This window comes from Pinus tabuliformis, chromosome 5_2, assembly GCF_031772625.1.
Source record: "Pinus tabuliformis cultivar Carrire ecotype Pingquan chromosome 5_2, CPIR1, whole genome shotgun sequence".
In the NCBI taxonomy this organism is placed as follows: domain Eukaryota; kingdom Viridiplantae; phylum Streptophyta; class Pinopsida; order Pinales; family Pinaceae; genus Pinus; species Pinus tabuliformis.
The window spans coordinates 171,490,986-171,513,786 of record NC_142306.1 but is presented as its reverse complement, the minus strand read 5'-3'; positions in this window follow the sequence as shown (position 1 = coordinate 171,513,786).

The window sequence follows — 22,801 nt, the reverse complement described above, 5'->3', positions numbered from 1 at the left end:
GGTTCCTCCTCTGAGATTAGAGGTGTCTCACATTTTACAAAAGTTTGGGAGAGAGGAACATATGAGGTTTTATATTCACACTGATTCAAAGAAATATGAACCAAACGTTCAAAATTTTTCTTAAAGAAATCCCATTCCATATCTTCTTCAAGAAACTCATAACATAACTGAAGGAATATATTAGAAAAATCATCAATTGATTCATTAGGATTCATTCTAAGTTGATTGATTCTTATATAAACATCTCGATAATCATACCTATCAAAAGCTTGATGAACCTCCTTAAGAAAATGACAAAAATAATGACTAGAAGTAGATGGTAAGGTATGACACCATCAATTAACACAACCTTGAAGAGTGAAGGTGAATAGAGTACACATAACATATTCATCATCTATTTCAAGAGATTTACAAAACCCAAGAAAATCATTTATGTGTTTGGACAAAAACGTACCACCCTCGCCATGAAACCTGAATTGGGACAAGACATGAACACTTTCCGTGGAGATTGAAGGTTTACCAAGAGATATGTTAAAAAAAACTTTGGGGGTCTCCATGATGTGAAGTCCCAATTAGACCTCACACCATTTGGAGTAGAAGCCCCATCCAGAGTATTGGTTCGACCACTGTAACCATAAGGTTCACCTTGGTTTCAATGAATAACATAATTTATACATAACCCTTGAACAAGCAAGTAAGTTGAAATTGTGAAACACTGATATTGTAATTTGTAAAATGAGACTTTCATGACAGGGTAGATAAAAGTGAGCCTCTAGAAGGAATTAATAGTACTAACCTAATATAGACACACAAGAAAACAAATATTCATTAGTTATATAAAAAATAGTTCACTTAGACACAACGATCATTAAACCGCATAGAACACACCTTCAACAAGATAAGTATCGAGGCCACTTTAATAGTTAAAATTCCTTAGTACATGTGATCGAAACATATATAGAAAACATCCAAAGAATACTTCTAATACATTCAAAATACATGCATGTAAATGTGTTGGGTCATCGAGCTTCAATTATAAGGTGAAAGATCCAAGTACACAGTTATAATGATGAGGCACTAGTTCCAATAGTGGAACATTAAGTCACTTCTTGCTTCTCCAAAGAATAGTTTTCTCTCTTGTGCCAAGTAGAGAAGCCAAGATTATCTCTCCAAATTTTAAGCCTCCAAAATCATATTGATTGAGTTATGAGGTTGATTTTATAACAAGAGCAATGAAATTTCATATCCTCATACTATTGGATTACCCTCATGACTCTTAAACTTCTAGTGTGACCTTTGGACTTCTAAACAACTCTTGAACTTCTAAATGACTTTTGTACTTATATACGATCTTTGTCAATATATGACTATGTGACTCTTCATGTTTCACATATGACTCTTGGACTTCCACACATTACATATTGTCCTTTCTTGAGAATACATCATTACATTCCACATGATTATGTGGCATGACACATGGACACTTTTTAACCATTATGATGGAACTCGTACAAATTAAAACCTTACAATGATGCCATGGACTTCATAATGAGGTGGAAATGCCAATCTATCTTCCTTGCTTCTTCATCTAGCATTCTTGATGATAAATATGATTTATGCTTCATCTTCATGAAGGGTCTTCTTTTTTCTTCATTTTCATCCTACTAAGGCTCCTTGATCAATGTTAGGATATCCTAAGTCATCATGCAATGTGTTCTTTCGGTCTTAGTCCATGATCTGCTTCATGTCTCCATGATAGCTTTATTTTGTTCTTCTCCTCTGCAAGTGTTTCTTTATGCTTTCTCCTTTCTATATTCTCTTAAGCATCACCTTGTCATGCTAAGAAGGTACTCCTACCAATGTAAATCATTCATGATGAGGAAAAATAAGTATAAAACATCTATTCTATCACTACCTAGTTCATGGAATGATCTGCTCATGATAGGCATATGAGAGGGTTAAAAGAATAAGGCTTGATTATGAGGGTGCAATTAAACTCACCAAGGCTCACATGAGGCCTTCAAGATGTGCTTGTGCACTCAAGAAAGAGAGAGAGAACACCAAGGGCATAAGGGCACACTATAAAGAGATGAAGAAGTGAGGCTTCAAGCCTTTAGGCCTTCAAGGTGCATTCATGCACTAAAAGAGACTAAGAAGGTGCAAAGGCGCACTCCAAAGAGATGAAGGAGTGAGGCTTCAGGTCTTTAGGATGTGCTCATGTGCTCAAAGAGGGCGTAATTATTCGTGCCGAAGGAGTGCACTCAAGCTTTAGGCTTCATTAAAGAAATATGAACTCAAAGGGAAGGATGAAGTTTTGTGCTTCATGATTGTGCCATGTGATCTAAAGCTTCGTGCTTCTTGGGTGCACCATGTGCTCTAGGAGAAGAATGAAGCTTCATGCTTTGTGAGTGCGCCATGCGCTCATGGGGAGCACAATTATTCGATTAAAAGGAGTGCATTCATAGTTCTAAAGTGCGCTTTTTGTTATTAAGTGCACTCAGGCTCTCAAAGTGTGAGTTTTAAGGAAAGAAGGTCCTTGTTTGTCCAGAGTGCGCTTTTTAGAGGAGAGAAGGCCCTTGTTCTTCTGAAGTGCACTTTTTCACTAAGCGTTTGAAGTGCGATTCATTGTTTTGAAGTGCACTCAAGCTTGGAAGGGCACATTTCTCTCCAACAATGGCTACTTGTTCATATGGAATGTGATTTTCACTAAGGGAGACAACATAAGTCTAGGTGACTTATCCTTAGGAAGTACCAATGCATTGTGAGAGGGAGGAGACCTAAGAAAATACTTAGTGCACCAGTATTGTTATAGCTCCAAATATTACCTTATGTATTTGTGATGCTTGGTTTATGGCCTGGGGCAACCCCTCCTTCCAGACTTGGTCCAAATATTTTAAAAAACAGTGTTTTACTCCCTATACGCGACTTTTCCCTGTATTAAACGCGTGTGCACGCGGGTCAGTATATACCCAACCCACATATATGTCTTAAAACACTTAAAAAAATTAAATTTCCTTAATTATGGGCGGAGATCATGAGTTTTACCTGTTGATTACCTATTAGTGCCCGTGGCCCAAATATTCCCAACTGTTTCCCAACTAAAAAACCACTTTGGGAGAAGTCTAAAAAAACTTCAATGGGAAGGCCTTAAGGAAGAGAGAAAATAGAGAATTACTTTACTGAGATTATTCCCTGATCAAGTCTAAAGATCCCTGTGCTTCAAACACTTCCCCAAGTTCAGGAAACCCTTGTTTCTTTGAGAGTTGATATCCTTTCACTTGTTGGAGATATCCTTGTATTGGTTATGGAAGGAGCCTTTTGAAGAGGAAGACTTAGGTGAACTCTGTCTATGTTTTATTATAGTTATCTGCAATAAAATAAACACTGTCTTGTTCCTGTTATCAACTTTGTTCATGCATCTGATGTTATTTTTATGGTTTATATATGAATGACTATTTCAATGTATAACTAACCATCTACTTATATGTTATAAAGTTGATTTCACTATAATGCTTTATCTATATGCTACTGTGCATCTTTGAATTGGTTGTTTTGCAGGTTCAAAGATCGTGAGGAGTTGCAAAGGGTTTGAACCTTGGCTGGAACTACCCGAACGAAGGACCCCGGGTATGTACATCCTCGCATAGTTTGCTCGTTTAAGCATTTTGCCTGAGTTATGTGCTTGTTTCTTGTTGTAGATTACTCCTGCTCTGCTAGGGTTCTAACCCAAGGCCCTAGGGGACTTTATCCCTTAACATAATTGGCGACTCCACTAGGGACAATGATCATGTTGTTCCTAGTTTGGGTTATTTAGTACCAATCAGGGCTCAACTTTTAGTTTGCTTGCTGTGATTGTACTTTTTGCTTCTGTAGGAACTCAGACTTCAAGTCTGATTTGTTTCATTAGGCCTCATTTTTTGTTTTTTCTTGTAAATATTTATATATGCACCTTTGTCAGGTTACAGAAGCATATACACGTTAGTTTTTCTGAACTGAAACCGCGTATACACGGGTTTCTTTTGGCTGAAGCGTGTGTACACACAGCTGTGTAGAGACACAGTCGCGTATACATTTGTTTTGCAAGATTTTTTCAAGTATTTTTATTTGGAAATTTTTGTTTCTTGGCCTGTGTACTTCCTGAGTGGTCAGTTTCTGATTTCAGATTTTAGTTTTTCAGTGAGCTTATTGTTTCAAGTTCTTTCTTGCTTTGAAGAGTTTTTGGTCTCGGTTTGCTTTATAGTGAGTTTTATCATTTGTGTTTGAATGCACAATGCTTCTTGTAGAGGTTCTTGATTATTCTCGTCTTCCGAAATAAAATATTGCTTGCAATATTTGTGTCAAACTTCATTTTTATGGTTTGCTTGCTTTGCTTCCCGTTAATGTTGTGGCCTTCACTTCTTCTTGCTTTTCGAAAGTTTTTTTTGACAAGTTTGAAAGTGTGCCTTTCCTGATTTCTTGATCAGTGTCTCAAACCTCTTTTTGCTGCTTTTAGATCGTTTTATGTATCTTGAAACACCTATTTTGTTAAGTTTTCATTCGTGTTGAATTGACAACTCGCAAGTTTCCTTGTTGTTTACTTTCGGTCTTTGAGTCTTGGGTAGCATTTTGAGTACTTTTGAAAAGTTGCTTTTATTGCTTTTTTGAAAAAGAAAAGTCCTCCAAAAACATTGTTTTTTCTTTCTTTGCTGAATTTGAGTTTGGTTTCTTTTGGTTTTTGAGAGTGATTTGGGATCTTTGTGTTTAGTCCTTCTTGTTTTGGGAAAGATTTTGTGTTCAAAATTCTTATTCCTTTCAAAACACTTAAGTTGGATTATAAAACAAATTACTTTCATTTTGTTTCTAGAGTAATCTAGAATTTTTGCATTATCATGTACACCTTGTATTAGGGTAGTTTTGCATCATTAGAGCATCAATAGTCTTTTAGTTTTTGTGAGTGTGAAGTTAGTTACATGAAAAGAAAAGGGAAAAAGTTTATTGATTTAATAGAAGTTTCTTACAACCCAAGTAGAAGTTGCTTTTCATTGAAGAACAAACAAGTGCATTGCATATAAGTTAGCTTTTCATTAAATTCATTTTCGTCAACGAACACCATCAATTTCACTTCCGTATTGTCCCTTTAACTTAAAAAGAACAGCCACTTAAAATCAAGCATTAATAAAATAAAATAGAACTTTTTATATTCTTAATAAGTACACCAACAACTTTTAGGTTATTTAGGGCCTTGGATTAGGCGAGAGGAAAGACTCTCCAAGGTCGCTCTAAATTGTCGAACGTAGAAGTCTGAAGAAAGAGTGAAAATCCAATAGCGTTAGGGAGACCGGGAAAGTTCCGTGACTGGGAGTTAAGCACGAGGGTTTTTGAAGATAAGGACGAGAGATACCCCCTCTCTTACTTGTCAGATCTTACCTCATGACTATTCCTCCTGGCTTCTGATACGAGTTGGTATCTTTAGTTGCCTATCCTAGGGATCTACATAGGTGGCTGCGGAGGAGAATCTCGTGGCACCTGAGGTTGATGTTGCATCACTTTCAGCGGTACTTCTGGAGGGCACCCTTGCGCAGCTTAGGGGCTTGCACCGACAAAGGCTGTTGTTTGGAGGTCAACATAAATACCTCTGATACCTTCGCTAGTAGACCCGGGGCGTAATTACCCCAATCTATTTTCGGAAGGCCCTTATTATTCAATTTCTTGTATTTTTGTGTCCAGTCCTAATCACCCGAAGCGGAAATACTTGGAAGTTGTTTGACTGCTGAATTCTTTAGGGACATTTTTTAGTGTGTGTTTTGTGCTCCTAGTCAGCCTAGCTTTCAATTTTCTTGAGTCTTTAAGTAGATCTTATTAAATAATTCAAAGTGGCTAACCAATCACTTAGATGGTCCTGTAGACTTCGTGGGCTTTCACCTGCGAGCCCAGAGCCTTCTCTTAGAAGGCGTAGGAGCGATTCTGCCAGTGGTTTTCAACCAGTGGCAACTGGTGCATCGGAGATTGATCCTCCGCTTGGGGGCATTAGTGTACAAGGTAGACCTGGTACTACCACAGAGCTAGAGAGGAACACACAAGTTATTTCTTGGGTACTCTTCCAGTCAGAAGATAATATTGAGGTTGAAGAGCTCTTAGAGTTAGTTGCAACTCCGAATTCTCCTCTCCCTTCTGATCATCCGGACATATTGTTATATGTCAGAACTCTGACACATAGGCCTTCAAGCCCAGGTCCACACACAAACATCCCTTCAATGACCACTGCTGGAAGCATGGCATTCACCACAAGTATGCAGACTCCTATATCAGTACAAGGGGGAGGAACTATTTCCATCCCTTCTACATCTTTATTTGGGTCTACTGCTAGCACATCCTTGTTTGGGTCTACTTCCATTCTGTCGATGAGTGGAAGTTCCCAAGAGCATGCATTCAGTTTTGGATTCTTCCCTTTTGGAATGCCCTCTCAAGGTATTCCTTCAGTTCCATTAAGTGTACCATTAACTGCTTCCACGTCCATGATGAGTGGATCAACATCTTTTTAGGGTTTTCCTTTTGGAAGTGGTCATATACCACATTCCAATCCAACAGTGGGGTCTATGCCTTTTCCTTTCACAGGTCAAGGTACTAATCCTTTTTAGAGTTGAACTAACCGTGTGGTTAGTGGGATCGGAACTGGGAATTTGTTTTTCGGTCAACAAGGGAATGTGTCGTACTCCTCGGTCAATTCATTTCGAAGTTTTCCACCCTTAGCTAATGCTTGGAACCCTTACCAGGGGTTTTCCAATCCTTATAATAATTCGTTAGGGGGGAACTTTGCCAGTTACTGAGATGTTTCAGTTGGAGTTAGTCAAAATCTGCGTTTTGCTGGACCACAAGGGTCACCTTTTGGTTCAACAGGTTCTACCAGTTACTTCGGGCAACCTGGTGCCTTTCAAAATCCAGGTCATTATTTTTAGACTTTCAAGAACCCCGCCTAATTTGGGTGGAATCCCCAAGGTCCTCTGGGACTTCCTTGCGCTCCCTCAGCCTGAAATGTTGGTTTCTTGAGCTGCAATGAGGCCTTCTGGGATTCTTCAATTTGGAGGATACATGCTCCAAAATCGGTATCCATAGCATAAATGGGATGGTTAGAAGGATTCTTCTCATCACTAATGATGTAGGCTAGTTGTGCTTCTCTATACAATCTCCTGCTTTCCCCTCCAAAGACTGGGACAGTGGCATAAGATAAATCATTTTGTAATGTCCCACCTAGTCTCTTAATCCACCCTCTGGACAGCAGCATGCCAAACTTGGGAGGGACATCTGCTACCACAATATCCATAATCATGCTCTTCACGGGCAGCTGAGTTACGGTAACAGCTAAATCTTTGATTAATCCCAGACATTTGACCTTTCTCAAATCAAATGAAAATAAATCATGATATGGTCTAGTGATATCAAGGCCTAACTCTTCCATGACAGCTTTAGGCATTAAATTGTGGCTGGCCCCTGTGTCTAGCAGGCAGTTATGGAGGGTTTTATCGTGAATGGTCAAGGAGACAGAACGATGGGGAGCTATTATCAGCAAGTTCCATCATTGGGCTAAGCACAACTACAGGCTTATCATCTTGCAAATTGACGTAGTCAGAAGAGGCTGATGAGGCTTTTAGCTCAAGAGCATCAAGGATAGGCTTTCTAAAAACTTCACTCTTTACAAGCTCTATCAGAGGTATAGATATTTTTAACTTCTGGAATTCTGATTCAAAACTGAAAGGGGCAGGGGACTTGTCAGGACCTCTTACCTCTTGAGCTGGTGCTTTGAGGATGACAGGATTAGCTGCCAGTCTTTTCTGTCTGATATTCTATTGCTCTGTTGGGACAACAGCTTTTTGGGCAGGATTCTCCTTGAAATTGTTTCCTTTTGACCTCATATTACATCTTTACTGTTCACCAGTCTGTAGAATAGCCTCTTTGTCCCACTCTTGACTGGTTTGGTCTTGGAGTAATGATTCCTCATAGGCAGCCAATGTCAAAAAAGCAGCACTACCCTTATCTTCCATGAATTTCATCCTCTTCTTCAAACTGCTCCTCTTCCATGACTACGTTCTGGAAGGGAGCCTTAACTCTTTGTTCTTCATGGGCCTCTTTACCCCTCTGAATGATCCACAATTGTTCATTTGCTCTTCTAAATGGATTTGGGTTTCTTGGAGCAAATGTGTTTTGAAGCCTTGCTTTCCCAGAGTTCTGCTCGACTTTCAGCTTAGATATCTCAGTAGCCAATGACTCTATCATCTTAGTCATGTTATCTAATTTGGGTTCTAAAGATGAAGCAGAGGAAGAAGAAGCCTCACCTCTCTGCCTCCTCCTATCAGCATGACTTTTGAGCTTTTCTGCAGCCATGATATTCGATTCCACCTCTAGAGCTGCATCTTGCATTTCAGCTAGAGTGGCACATCTTCTCTCTCTTAAAAGTAGGCAGAAATCAAAGTCAAAAGCATTGGCATAGGTGAGTTTGGCAGAGGTGGGGGTAGGCTTTACTTCAGCTGGTATCTTACTATACATACGGTTAATTCTTTTATTAAAATTAGGCAGTGATTCCCCATTCTCCCTCTTGAGGTTTCCAAACTCTGTATGGTAATAGAGCAGGGCTTTCTTATCTCCCCAATGCTTTAAAAAAACATCATATAAGGCTTTGATGTCTGCTATTGACCGAGGGGCCAACTCCCTGAACCACTTTCTAGCCTCTCCATCAAGGCTCTGGACAAACACTCTCATCCACACATCATCTTCACTGATATCTAGGTTATCAGCATAACTATAAAAAGACTCAAGGTGTTCTTCAGCTGTTACTCCCTATGTACCAGTGAACTTGGGCATATATTTCTGATATTCTCCTGCAGGCATGGCATTCAAAGGAACAGGCAAGACTAGGGGTCCATACCTAGCAGCTATGATTCTTTCCATCTTAGTGGGTGCTTGCTGGCCTACCATGACTGGGATAGGTGGAAGGATACTGGCAGTTTGAACAGTAGGGAGCAGTGAAATGGATGACAGAAACAAAGGAATATGAGGGACTGTATGGGAGGCTTTCTTTGGACTGAGATCCAAAGGGGAACTAGATGAACAAGGAGCTTTATGAATCTCTGAAGGTACTTCTTTACTAACAATGCTAGGCTCTATATCTTCAAACCGTATATTCTCAGCTATAATCTTCTCTTGCAGAGATACATAAGATTTCTTAGGCTTACCTGATCCTGATGCTCCTTTCTGTGATGTTTTCCTTTGCTTAGCAATCTTCTCAGGGTCAGGCACTAGGTCAGCTGGTGATTTCTGAGGATTTCTCCGGGTATGCCTCACAAACTGAGCCAGAACTGTAATGTGGAGTCGCCACTAGGTTGGTTCTCCAGTAGAGTCGCCAGATAGATTATTACAACCAGGAATGTGTCCAGACCTTGTCTATCATCAAAGCTGGAACTGTGTCGTTCTCCCAGGGAAGCTGAGCTTCAATCTCCTCTCCCCGGCAACGGCGCCAATTAATGTTATCACCCCAAGAAACTCTCCTAGGTTGTAGCTCGGAGATGCTCGGGAACATTACAAATTCAACTTATTGTTGCAAATAGATGAATGGAAGGAATGATAATTGTTCAAGCCAGATAACCACTTCTACTTTGTTTAACTCCAGACATGCATGAACACCCCCAGTCTACAAGGCTTTAGACCACCAATTACTCACAGTTTAAGGATTGGATGAAGGTAGGGAATACTGACCACACCAGCAGATGCACAAGACCATGTGATGGCCGGCTGCAACCAGTAAAGAAGTCTGCAAATCTAATTCCCTAATGCACAGACAGGATGACAGCTTTCTAGCATTAGATGAAAAGAAACCTGAATAGCTCATTCACTGATACATACAAGACTTTAACACAGAGATGGGATGACAGCGTCTCCAATACTAAACATCAAGAGGCCAGAAATACAACATATCAGGCACAGCTTAGAACAGAAGAAGGATGAAAATTGAGCAATTAACAACAAAATAAGCTTGTATTATCTGAAAATGAAGACGAGACGCTGCAAGTGCCAAAATAGTTACAGTCTCCAGAAGTTGAACCTTACATCAAAGCAACAACCATCAACCCTGATTACCTCTTATTTCTAGGTATATATAGAGTTTTATTACAAAGGCACTTGGCCATTCTAAGTATGGAGGGGTCATAATTGACCACCAACCGCTTTAACTGCCTGATGGAGTCTGAGTGCAATTGCTTGCTGTAGTGGATGAATTTGATCTTCTTAGGTGCTCTGTTGTCCTCTCAGGTGGCTGGAGTATTGTATGGGATGAAGTCCCATAACTGTTAAATGCGGTTATCTACTCAAGCTCTGTCCTTTTCCTTCTTGGCCATACTGTCTGTTGAATGTGGTTATTGAGGAGGAAATGCACCTGGTACTGGTAGATTGGTCACCTTTGTCCTTCGGGAGCACGGAACAGTTAAGGTACGCAGACTGTGCAGTGGGTAGAATAGTCGGATGGAGGAGTGAGACTGACCGTCAAATTAAGGGGATAGACGGCGGGAATGAGTCCATGGGGATATCGGAGGAGGCAGGAGTGGAATGATCAGGGGTCGTTGGATCTCGGGCGGCAGAAGCATATGAGGGTTGGCAGGCGCAGATGGGTGGTAAGCGGTATTGATCGCACCGCATTGGGGAGTTTGGTGGTAAAAGGGTGCGGCGCGCGATACCATTCATAATGTGACGCATGGCGGTGGAGGGGAGGGGAAAACCACCCTCCATCGCACATTAAAGCGACATTACTTTGCGGGCACGCAGAGAGCGGACGTTGTCCGATCGTGATGGGACTGATCGGACGGTGGATGAGTGATCGGGTGAGATAGGAGTCGTCAAAATCGAGTTTCTGGTATTTTTTGGTATTTACGTATGGCGATGTGCGATTGCAATCAGATCACATTGCAATATCGCATCGGCGGAAGCAGAGGGGCGCGGCTTTTATACACACACAGATGCGATTTGTGATAGCGATTAAACTTGAACCCGATAAAGGAAGCACTCGTTTTTGGGATTGATGAAGGGAGAATGAGCGGTGCAAGGGAAGGAGAAGATGACCGTTGTGAGTTTCTTTTTAGCGGAACCAAGTGGACCAAGATCATCTTTGACTTTAGAGAATCATCATTATACAGCAGAGCTAACAGGCACCAATTGGACCAGGACTAACATCCCGCACATTAGTGTCAATGATCCAGGTGGATGTTGGTGGCCACCCACCTATCCCATTTGGACCCCCACAACTGTCTCTTTCAGTTTTTCAGTTTCCTTAATTATAGCACAGTTTACTATTTTTAGCAGTTTTTCGGGTCCTAAACTTTCAGAGCCGTTTTGAGGCCCTAAACGACGTTTTTTGGGAAATCCACCGCCTGCAATTTTTCTGATAAAAATCATCTTTTCCGTCATAGTCCTTGGAGAGATCTCTCCAACGGGCTATCATGCGCGTCAAACGGAGATAATACGACCAATTCGCGACCCCGGGAAGTTGGTTGTCCAACTCACCCCAAAACGGGGCCCACAATTTGGCGTTTCATCTTCTAGGTTTAGGTTTTGGAATGTGAAGGGTTTTCCATTGTTTCTCAATAATAAATAGGCCTTCGAGCCTCATTGTAAAGACAGTTCGAAACAGTTTAGAGGCATGTAGCCGACACATCTCTTCTCAGAGATAAGCTGCCATCGCCCTAGCTGGGTTATTTCTATTTGTAAGCATATTTCAGTATTTTACAGTAATGAAATGAAGTATTATTTACGCTGCATCTCTGTTTTTATGGTTATCGCATCTCTGTATTTATGGTTATCTCTGTAATCTATTGCGTTCCTGCTTAAATCCGGATCATTCAACTAGATGGATAAATGGATTTGCATGCATGTCATGGTCCTCAGATTTGATAGGACAATCAACTTTGTGTGAGATAAGACCCAAGCCATTGTCAAAAGGTGAATGAAATCCAGGAATAGAGTGAGACACGTGTTCAATGGACACAATATTAGTTCCATCAGTAGGAAGATATGTTATATCAACATAATTTTCATGTTCAAAATCGAAAGGATGTACGAGAGCTTCAGAGTCAAGACAATCTAATTCATTTCCTAGATAGCACTTTTTATCATATGAACCATTTACAACCAAAATATTATTATGTAACAAATCAGGAGGAGGATCAGAATTCCCACAAGAAGTAATTTCCTCCTCGGAGGCTTGAGGTTGTTCCAGTTTTAGAGATATAGGGAAAACAAGATTAGGGGTAAAACTTGGACAACTTGTAACTTGCACATTATCATGATAGTCATAAGAATCAGAATTGGTTTCGAATTGAAGATGTTGCAAAGAAACGAAAACCAATCGTTAAAAAATTTCACTCAAACACACCCAGTCGACATATCTTTCGGGAAATTCAAAACAAAGATGGGAAAATCGAATAGAAAAATCCTCCAAAGATTATTCATGTATCACTCTGAGCTCATTTATCCTTCTAAACACATCTTGAAAACCATACCTGTGAAATGCTCGTTAAAGCTCATTAATGAGTTGCTCGAATGAATGGATGGAAGCTGCTGGCAATGTGTGACAACATCGCTTGACACAACCTTCAAGGGTGAGGGAGAATATCACACAAGAAAAATCTTCATCATCGATCTTGTAAGATTCGCAAAATATAACAAAATAAAAAATGTGCTCGGTTATAGATTTTCCATCCTCACCATCAAACTTTAACTGAGACAAGTGATAGAGATGCTCATTGGGGATTGAACACTGACAAATGGATAAGTCAGAGAAGCACCCCGAAATGAGATTCGAGATAGAGCCATTTACATATACGAGACCAAACTGTAGGCTCCAAGGGCTCAGCTTGTCATATGCCCCTCCTTCTAGCGCCAATTTGTTGACGGGTTGAAATGTACCACCGACAACTAGGGGGTCTTCCTGGTGTGAAGTCCAAATTAGAAATCACATCATTTGGGATAGGAACCCCATCTGATATGTGGGCCCGGCTGCCATCATGAATGTTTCCACTCTTGGTTATCAAATGAGAAGGTGTTAGAGTGGGGACAAGGACGAAATTCCCAGACAATGAAACAAAATCAGCCCAAGATTGACATATTGCAGAAAGAGGTACAAACAAGTGTTAGCAGCAACACAAAGAGGTATGCCATGATAGGGATCAGTGAGATAAAACCCAATCAGACATACAATAAACATGAACATTCCAAAAGTTAAATGGAAAGTATTTCACAATATATCAATGACATGGTAAGAACTAAGTAAACATAGATTTGAAAGCAAAACATACATGCAACAACTATGAATTAGTCCATAACATATTGTGCATATGAAAGCACACATATAAATACAGTGAAAATACTAGACAACCAATACTACCACCATGAGTAAGCATGGGAATCAGTGCCAAATATGAAGAACATATTATTAATGTTGTTGCAACTTCAAGTACATATCTTGCAATTGGTCAACTACACAAAAGTGGAACATGGGTTGCTCATACCATTTCCCAATGTAGAACCCTAGCCTCACTGCAACTCCACTCTATTAACTTCCAAGAGCTGAGTGGATCTAGCTCTCAAGCATAAATCAACTATCTCATCCTATCCTCAACTCAAGTGCTAAAGTCCTTTCCCAATTAGGCAGGGGAGCACATTTATAGAGATGAGGTGATCGTTCACCTGCCATGACCCTTGGCATACCCTCATGACCTTTCATCTACCCTCATGACTCTTGAGCTTCCTCCCTACTCTCTCATGCTTACTACCTAGTATAGGATTAATTGGTCTCAACCCAACTACTGACATCATGATGAGAAAATTTACATTATGATGAAAGATAAGAGGAATATGTAGAGGGTACTTGGAAACCCTAGAATGCTTGGCTCCAAGGTAGTTTCCAAAGTACAAGACAAAATTGTGTGGTTCATTGGCTGCATTAAATCACCATTTGTTTGTTATGTCATCTGCCATTGTGGTTGACATAGTGCCTTGGTCAGCTATGTGGAGCCATATTGTTCATTGGTTGGACACCCTAACTGCAAGGCTTCTTGTGAGAGGTCTTGACTTCCTGCACGTAAATCAGCATCCCTACCTGCAAAGAAATATCATTATTAAAATAAATGTGCAAACAAATAATAATCCTAAAAACATGAAAAATTAACTGGAAGTAAAGCATGAACTAGGACCCATATATAGTCCTTTTCTACACCTCAGTGTTGTGGCAATGTGTAGCATGTATAGGGTGATCTTGCTGCCTAATTTAGGAGGCGTTCACAACCTATATTAGAGCATGTGACCATAGGATCAGTTTCTAGAAGGCAACCACATCCTCCAACTTGATTGGCACCATGCCTCGTGACAACATATTATAAGTGTCTCTGGAGCTATTCGTTCAAGAGGAAATTACATTCTCCTTGCGTACATCTTTTTTGACTAACTCTTAGTGCACAGATCACCAACTGTGCCTAACTAGAAATGACCTGTCATGAGCTATTTAAATAAACTAATGACATATTATACTCCATGGATTCTCCTAACAATATCATTCACCCAATACATCTCTCATGATTGTACAAGATTCCTTGGATGTCATCCATTGCAGTCTTACAGTTTCCATTCATTTGGTGTGTTGGAACCATCGCAAGGATTTCTGCCTGAGGTCACGAGCTTAGTTTTAAAGAGAATGCAGTGCAATTAGCACTCCCTCCTTTCATCGTTAATTTATCAGTTTGTTTTCCTTTCATTTCCATCCAAACTAGCATTGACATCATTTTAAGTCATGTTTCCTTATTTTAAACCAATAGTTCTTTTGGAGTTGTCAATAATAGAAGAACCAATGTGACACTGACTAAGGTTTTACGACATTTCACTTTTGATTCATATCCTTCATTTTCATAAGAGGTCAAGTTATCAAGTTTCCCACCCACTTTAAACTACTTTTCAACCTCCCCGACAGATAGTACAGTGGGAAAAATTGGTGCAGATAGGACTACTGGGTGAGATCTGATGAAAATTATAATCAAAGTCTACATTATTTCAAATTCCATCTGTGAGCATATATAACTATGTAAGCTAAAATTTTCTACCTAAGTGATTTGCTCTTCTCTCCAAAAATAAAATATTTGGTATTTTCTCTGTGTTTGATTCAACCTTGCAAATGCCTTGGTCATCTTCATGCTTTGTAGTGAATGATCGCCATAATCCTCAAAGGTTTTGAGCTTTCATCGTATCGAAATAAACTTTCAAAAGTTGTAAGTGGATAGTGTGACTTTTGAACAACCACGTAAACCAAGTTGCATTTTGAAGGTAGAGAGGGTTTCATTTCAGAGTCATATGGAAGTCGCATTCCCTAAAGGCTAACTTGAGGTGAAACCCACCGACCTAGGTGGAAGTGCGACTCACTGGAGGTTGCACAATCACAAATTAGAGAGGTCATATTACTTGGAGGTTGACTTGAGGTGTGACCCAGTGACCTGGGTGGAAGTGCGACCCACTAGAGGTCGCATGGTCACAAATCAAAGAGGTTGCATTACCTAGATGCTGACCTGAATTGTTATTTTGCGACCCAGTGACTTGGGAGAGGTTGCATATTCTCATTGAGGGATGGGTCACATCTTCGGGTTAAGTACTAAATCTCTAGGGTGCGACCTGGTGACCAGTGGAAGGGATGCGACACTGCGACTTATGATGCCACCATACATCAAATTTATTTCTAATATGATGCCAACACTGCCTTAAAGTAGCATTTTTCACATCTACACCAAAATAATGCATCAATCAAATGAGGGTAACCTGCTTACATATAGTGTCAATCACTTCTTATGCATGAGTCAATCAAAATACTAGATTGGGAATTTGAGTGCATGGCCATTGTTAATGTCTTCTGCTTCTGTTCCGATTTTCTATCTATTTTAATATTTATACTATTTCAAATAGACCCCCAGAGCATGACTCACTTTAATTGTTAAACGCACCATGTATCCCTTCGTTACTGCATTTTCTGTATGTAATTTGGTTACATTCATGAGTTTTCCACCTTTGAATGCAACCTTGACATCATTTAATACATGTCTTCTATGAATTGTTGTGCCCTTTTCTTTGACAATATTATATGTTGGATGGAAGGTGATCTTTATTTAGTTAACACATAATTATTCTGCCTGCCCTGGTGGACAAAGAGTCAAGCAACATGGAATTGACACCTAGAGCATCCAGGGCCAAGGCTGACCTAGATTAACATGTACCCATTTGCACATCCATGGTTTTACAAAAAAAAAATGCTCCTCGGTCGCCAAACATTATGGATATTTTTTTCATGCCTGCTGTTGGAAATCATATATAATTTCTCCATCATGGAATTCTATATTTCCTTTTCATGGTGTGCTCAGGTACTTGGTATTTTCCTTTTGAAGGCTTGAACCCATATGATTCGTCTTGAATTTTGACAGACATGTGTCACAACAAAAACCAAAAAAAAAGGAATGCGTCTTTGTATGAACCATCACCCCACACAGTTGGTTTGGCAAATGGATTGAAAGATGAACATTTTGAAGTGAATACAAGGCTCATGGGACCCCAAAGGGGTCACTTCTCCCTTGGATTGTGCATTGGCCATTTGCCTAATCACGCCCTTGGGGATATCACTTCTTTAGTTTTCAATGCCTTTGTCAGTGTGTCCACTGATGACTTCGCATTATTTGTGTGATGGAATATTCATACATATATCCCATGGGCATGCAGTGGCACATGGCAGGATGTGCTGGATTTTCAATGGGCCAAAGTTATGTGTTGGTCGCATCCCCTCCTCCTACCAGTGCCATTAGTAGGTGAAGTCTAGTCGTAGCCATTGTCCAGTAGTGCTATGTGGTAGCTTTGATTTTTATTTCTTTGAAATAATTGCAATACTCATACTCAATTAGTTATCCTCATCAACTACCCCCAAAAAGCGACTACCATGTAGAGGTTTTGTCGTCCAACAAATTTGGAAGATAAACGTTTTGTAAAGGGGCAAAACTTTTGTGATATCTGTTTAGGAATATTTAAATAAAATCCTTTTGCGCACATGTCAGTAGAGTTCCTCAAAGCATCACATCATGTTGGCATTGATATCTATTACTAAAAGGTCTTTTGTTCAACACAACTTTAGCTCGTATGAGAATAAGACCTCTTGCCTACGTCTTGAAGCAAATTATAAATGCATTTCCTTACTTGACCTGCATATCCCAATGATAATAATGTGTGTCAGTTAAATGAGTTAATATATATAATAATAATGTAAATCATGTATAACACGTATAAGTTCTCAATGCTCTTTTGAAAATGTCATGCTTTGAGATGAGATGATAAGGATGAATATGATAATCACTGTAGAGAGTGAGGATTGGGTCTTTAATCACATATGTCTAGGGTTACAATGATGTAAGGAGAATATATAGTTCTTGCAAACCCTAAGTTTCATGCTAAGGTGTAGGGCTGGTAAAGATCCTAGGGGAACAGGTTTTGCAATGAATTTCACCATGATGCCGTGCGATGCCAATGAGAATGCACCCCTAGAGGCATGTGAATTAGGTTAAAACAGGAAGGGATCACTCTTTTGCCAATTTAGGGTTTCCCCCAAACCCTGGTATGGTTAATAATAATGAAAGCCAGACTGAAGTAATGTCTGCCCACACATGGTGCCACCACTGATTAAAAGGCATATTACATAGGGATAATCTCCAAAGTCATGGGAAAGAAATCAAACCTCCAAAACCCTAATGCGATGGTAGGAACAATGCGTGAGATAAAACATGACAAAAGAATGCAATATATATCGCACGATTACATGGGTGAGTGCATCGACAGGGTCTGATAAGAACAAGTCATGTGTATATTAACCAATCAACAATTGGAGCATAACCTTAATGGCTTGAGGTGAGAAGGGGGGCCAAAATTTTGGATATGCCCAAAAATTTTGGGTGTTGTTGTAGCAGCTACAATAGTAGGGAACCCAAGATACTTAGAAACCTATAGGAAAATCAGGGAGAGGTTCACTTGGAAGGACCTCAAGATGGATGTGTTGAGATTTGTGAAGGAATGCAACATTTGATAGTAGAACAAAAATGGGCATACTCAACTGACAGGGTTGTTATAACCACTCCCTATCCTTGAGCAAAATTGGGAGAGCATCTCCATGGACTTTATCACTAGGATACCTCAAGTGCAGGGTAAAGACTGCATATATGTAGTGGTGGACAAGCTTACAAATTTCACGCACTTCTTCGCCATACCATCTAAATATCAAGCAACACAAGTGGTCAAGCTTTTATTAAGGGAGGTATTTTGATTGCATGGGTTGTCAAAGACCATTGTGAGTGACAAAGATAATAGATTTATGGGTGGATTCTAGCAGGAATTATTCAAACTTGTGGTATTGAGTTGATGTTGAGCACTAGTTACCACCCACAAATTTATGGAAAGACTGAGATAGTCAACAAATGGTTCGAGGGATATATATGAAACTATGTATATGGCCAATAGAAGACATGGGTAAAGTGGTTGCATTTGAGGAAGCACTACTACAACACCACTTTCCACATGTCTATCGGTATGACACCCTTCAAAGAGTTGTATGGATATGATGCCACAACATTTGTAGATCGTATATTTCAGGATAGTCGTGCCCCTTTGGCTAAATACTTTATTCAGGAGAGCCAATATCTTATAAGTCCTCAAGGACAACTTGTAGATGGCATAGAATAATCAAAAGGCATATGTAGACAAGCAGAGGATAGAGCACAACTTTGAAGTGGGAGACATGGTATACCTCCATCTTCAACCCCGCATGAAGACATCACTCAAAAAAAAGGGGGTAGAAAAACCGAAACTCGAGTTTTATGGGCCATATAGGATCACAATACAAGTTGGGAAAGTGGCCTATGAGCTTGAGCTTCCTGAATGTAAAATTCACTTTATATTCCATGTTTCATGGCTCAAGAAGGCCTCGGGAAATCATATAGTCACCTCCACTAAGCTCCCTTCATTGGATGAGGAAGGAGAGTTAATTCTGGTCCTAGAGGAGATTTTGGAGACAAGGGAGCAAAATTTGAGGAACATAACTGTGAAGGAGTACCTGGTGAATTGGAAGATTTTTCCTATTGACGATGCTATATGGGAGGGTGAATAGGTGCTCAAACATTCAAAACTAAAGTCACTTGAGGGTAAGAAACCTTGGGCAGAAAGGACTATAATGTCACCAACTGCTTAAGAGTCATAAGATGGGATTCTATTAGCCTAATAATGTTTTCGTAGGCTAAGGCGGGGAAATTTTTAATAAGGGATCATGATTCGCCTAGGAAAAACATTATAAGTTCTAAAGGGGTGAAAAGGGGAAACATATCCTAGGATAATGAAAAGTCACTTTCATTTTATAAAGTGAAAAGTTCATAAAATGACTTTATAAAATTAAAAATGTAAAATGGAGGGAAAATTGGCCACTAAATTAGAAAAGGGGAAAAATGAGGAGTCTCTCCTCATTCTATCACTTGCATTTGCAGAAAATAATATTTGGGAGAGTTTTTTTAGAGAAGCTTAGGGATTTAGAAACCCTAGCTGCCATTGCTAGCTTCAATGTTACAACTATACACCATAGTTAGTTTAGAAAGAGGAATCATTCAAATTTCACCATTGCACTACCAAGGAGAAGAAGATTTGCAAAAGATAATGGAAGTAAAAGGTATTATCAATTGATTTTATATTCTGATTTTGTGTTTTCTATATGTCATCTTTTAGGTGGATGTCCAAGCCAAATCTCAGTTCCTTTCTTGAGGGTATACCATTTCCATATACCCAAGGCGAGTATCTTAAAGAAAGGTTAAGTTTTCTTTCTTGAGGGAGGTTGAATCTCCTTGAAAGAGAGAGGTTGAGTTACATTCTATTCCTTGTTGGTCATGACTATGGAGAAGGAAACATATTTACCAATCAATAAGGGGTCAAACTTAGTATTCTTTCAATGATATGTGTTGTTGGTTATAGGAGCTCAGATTTACCTTCATTTGAATAAATATTGGGCCATGTGTTGAAGACTGGGAGCCACATTGTGTTGGGTCGAGTTCCTTAGCTAAGATTCCAAGCTTATGCTTACTACTGTGAGTGTCAGCCAAGTTTACCCTTTAAGACTGCGATGTCCATCTATGTTTATTGGTTGTGGAGTCACACTAAATAGCAATGCATGGAAACTGTCATTTATGAGGAGGAGTCATGGTTTTCTATGTTGATATTATACAATGAAAAGGAAGTTTTCTATATTGTAAACAATGGGCTCAGACTTCAAAAGGGTAATGTTGGTTTATATCTGTCTCAAGGGATTGATATCATAGTGGGAAAAGACACACCAATTTCCCTCATATTGCTCACTATTTTAATCCTCATTATTCTATGTAATTTATGGGTTATAATAAGTGAATAAATGGATATTGTATAACTATCCTTATTGTCCCAATGATAAATATTTCTTGTCGAGTTTATTATAGCACTGTATTGCTATTCTGGAGTGTTTTTGCAAGCAAAATTTTTGATATTACATGTTTATTTAAACCCAAAGCAAGAAAAAGTGTGCCTACAACAATTTGTTACCAATCGTTTGAATAAATATCACAAAGGCCAGACCAAGCAAAATAGTGAGAAACTTAAGGTATCTCTAGGAGGGTATCTTACACTTTCTAAATTTTTTTGTTTTTAATTAAAATTTTGTGTTAGATCAATTTTTAAGGTTGTTTTCATCGTTTTATGTACACAATGATGATTTTATAAGCCATGTTAAAAAAGTATTGCAATTTTAGTGCCCCATTGAAAATGGGTCAAGTTGTATTAGATTGAGATCATAAAAGAGCTATATTTTTAGCCTTAAAAAAACTGCTTTTGGTAGAATGACTCATTGATTTAAATGTTAATTTTTAAGGTGTTTTTTAGTCATGATATTTGGTTAATACCATGATTGAAAAATGTTGAAATTTTAATGTTTTTTGTACTCGTGATATTTGGTTTGAATTCCATGGTTGAAAAATGTCAAAATTTTAAGGTTTTTCTGAGGCATGTTATTTGATCTTTAACTCTATGATTGAAAATTGTTGGAATTTTAAGGTTTTCCATGATCATAATTTTAATTTTTAATTCCATGGTGAAAAAGTGATGGAATTTTATCCTTTAAAAAGAGGGGAATGCAACATCACTACTTTTCAATTTCGAGGTGTTTTTCATGTTTTTTATGCAAAAATAGAGGTTTTTTGGGCTACAATCATCGTTTTGAGACCATAGCTCTTGCTAAGTTACTAACATTGTTTTTGGTCTACATGATTCTAGTTTCATTCCTTTGAAGATTGGCATGGATCAATTTTAGGGCTATATTAATGATAACACCCCTCCCACCCTATAAGAGGAAAATTCCACCAACTATTGAAACTTGGTTATGCATGTAAGCATTCATAGATTTTCAATTATCTATGTAGATGATTACAAGTATTAAGTTGACATGGGAATGATGTGTTTTTGATAACCCCATGATTTATAGTTTTGGAGGTTAGGTAATGCTCTACTTGAGTTTTATAGGGTTAAAAGTGTCAGCGAAGTGAGGACCCTTGCATGAATACAAGTTGAGTTTGTCCTAGCAAGATTTCAATCTAAAATCTTATTACCATAAATTCATAAACTTGAGTTAGGAGGTCAAATTCTTAATGCTAGAAGATAGATACCTTGAGTAATAAAAACGATGTAACACCAGAGAAGTTACATCTTGAGTGATACATAACATTGTATCACTGGAGAAGGGATATCTTGAGTGATACACATATCCCTACCATGGAAAATATACCTTTTGGAGCGATAAGAAAGGAACCTGATTCCTCCCTTTCGTTGAAAATTATTCTTTCTAGATTGATAAGCAAGGAGCTTGATTCCTCCCTTTCATTGAAAATTAGACTTTCTAGATTGATAAGCAAGGAGCTTCATTCCTCGCTATCATTGGAAATAGACTTTTTAGATTAATAAGCAAGGAGCCCAATTCCTCCATGCCATTGGAAAATAGACTTTGTAAAGTGATAAGCAAGCAACTTGATTCCTCGTTCACATTGGAGTATAGAAAGTTGAAATGGTAAAGGAAAAACTATATCGTTGAGGAATCAATACTTTCCAATGGTATAAGAAGAGGCTTAATGCCTTGTCACAATGTAAGGAAAAATCATGAGTCTGAAATGTAATCCTTGTGCCAATGATGTTAGTAAAAGCATGTTTTTACACCCATAGACTAGTGTTAATTCAAGGGAAAGAACATCAAACTAAGCTAGAGATGAAATGTTTTGAAACCCCACCTCCTTCAGGACTATGGGGGGAATGGGTTCGTTACAATATTGCATCTTTATATCACTCCCAATGTATTTCGCAATTTAGAAAATATTGTGACTATAACTTTCCAAATCAACCAATGACATTAAGGGAAGAAGTGGGGATGTGGTAGATGGAATAGCTCGCTATAGACATTATTATTTGAGTAAAAGATCATTGGATATGATTAAATATGAGCCAGTAAAAGATCTTGTAATTTGCCTTTAATTTGTTTTTCAAAAAATGAGAATTTTACTTTTCTCATTAAATCATAATCTTTTAGTTTGAGCTGGAAAATATTTTTTGGAAAATAAATTTTTCAATCAATTTTTTTTATAAAATTTCAACTTTAATAATTTCAAATTAAACTTTAGTTTCAATCTCATTTTAATAATTTTTAATTAAACTTGTGTTTCAATCT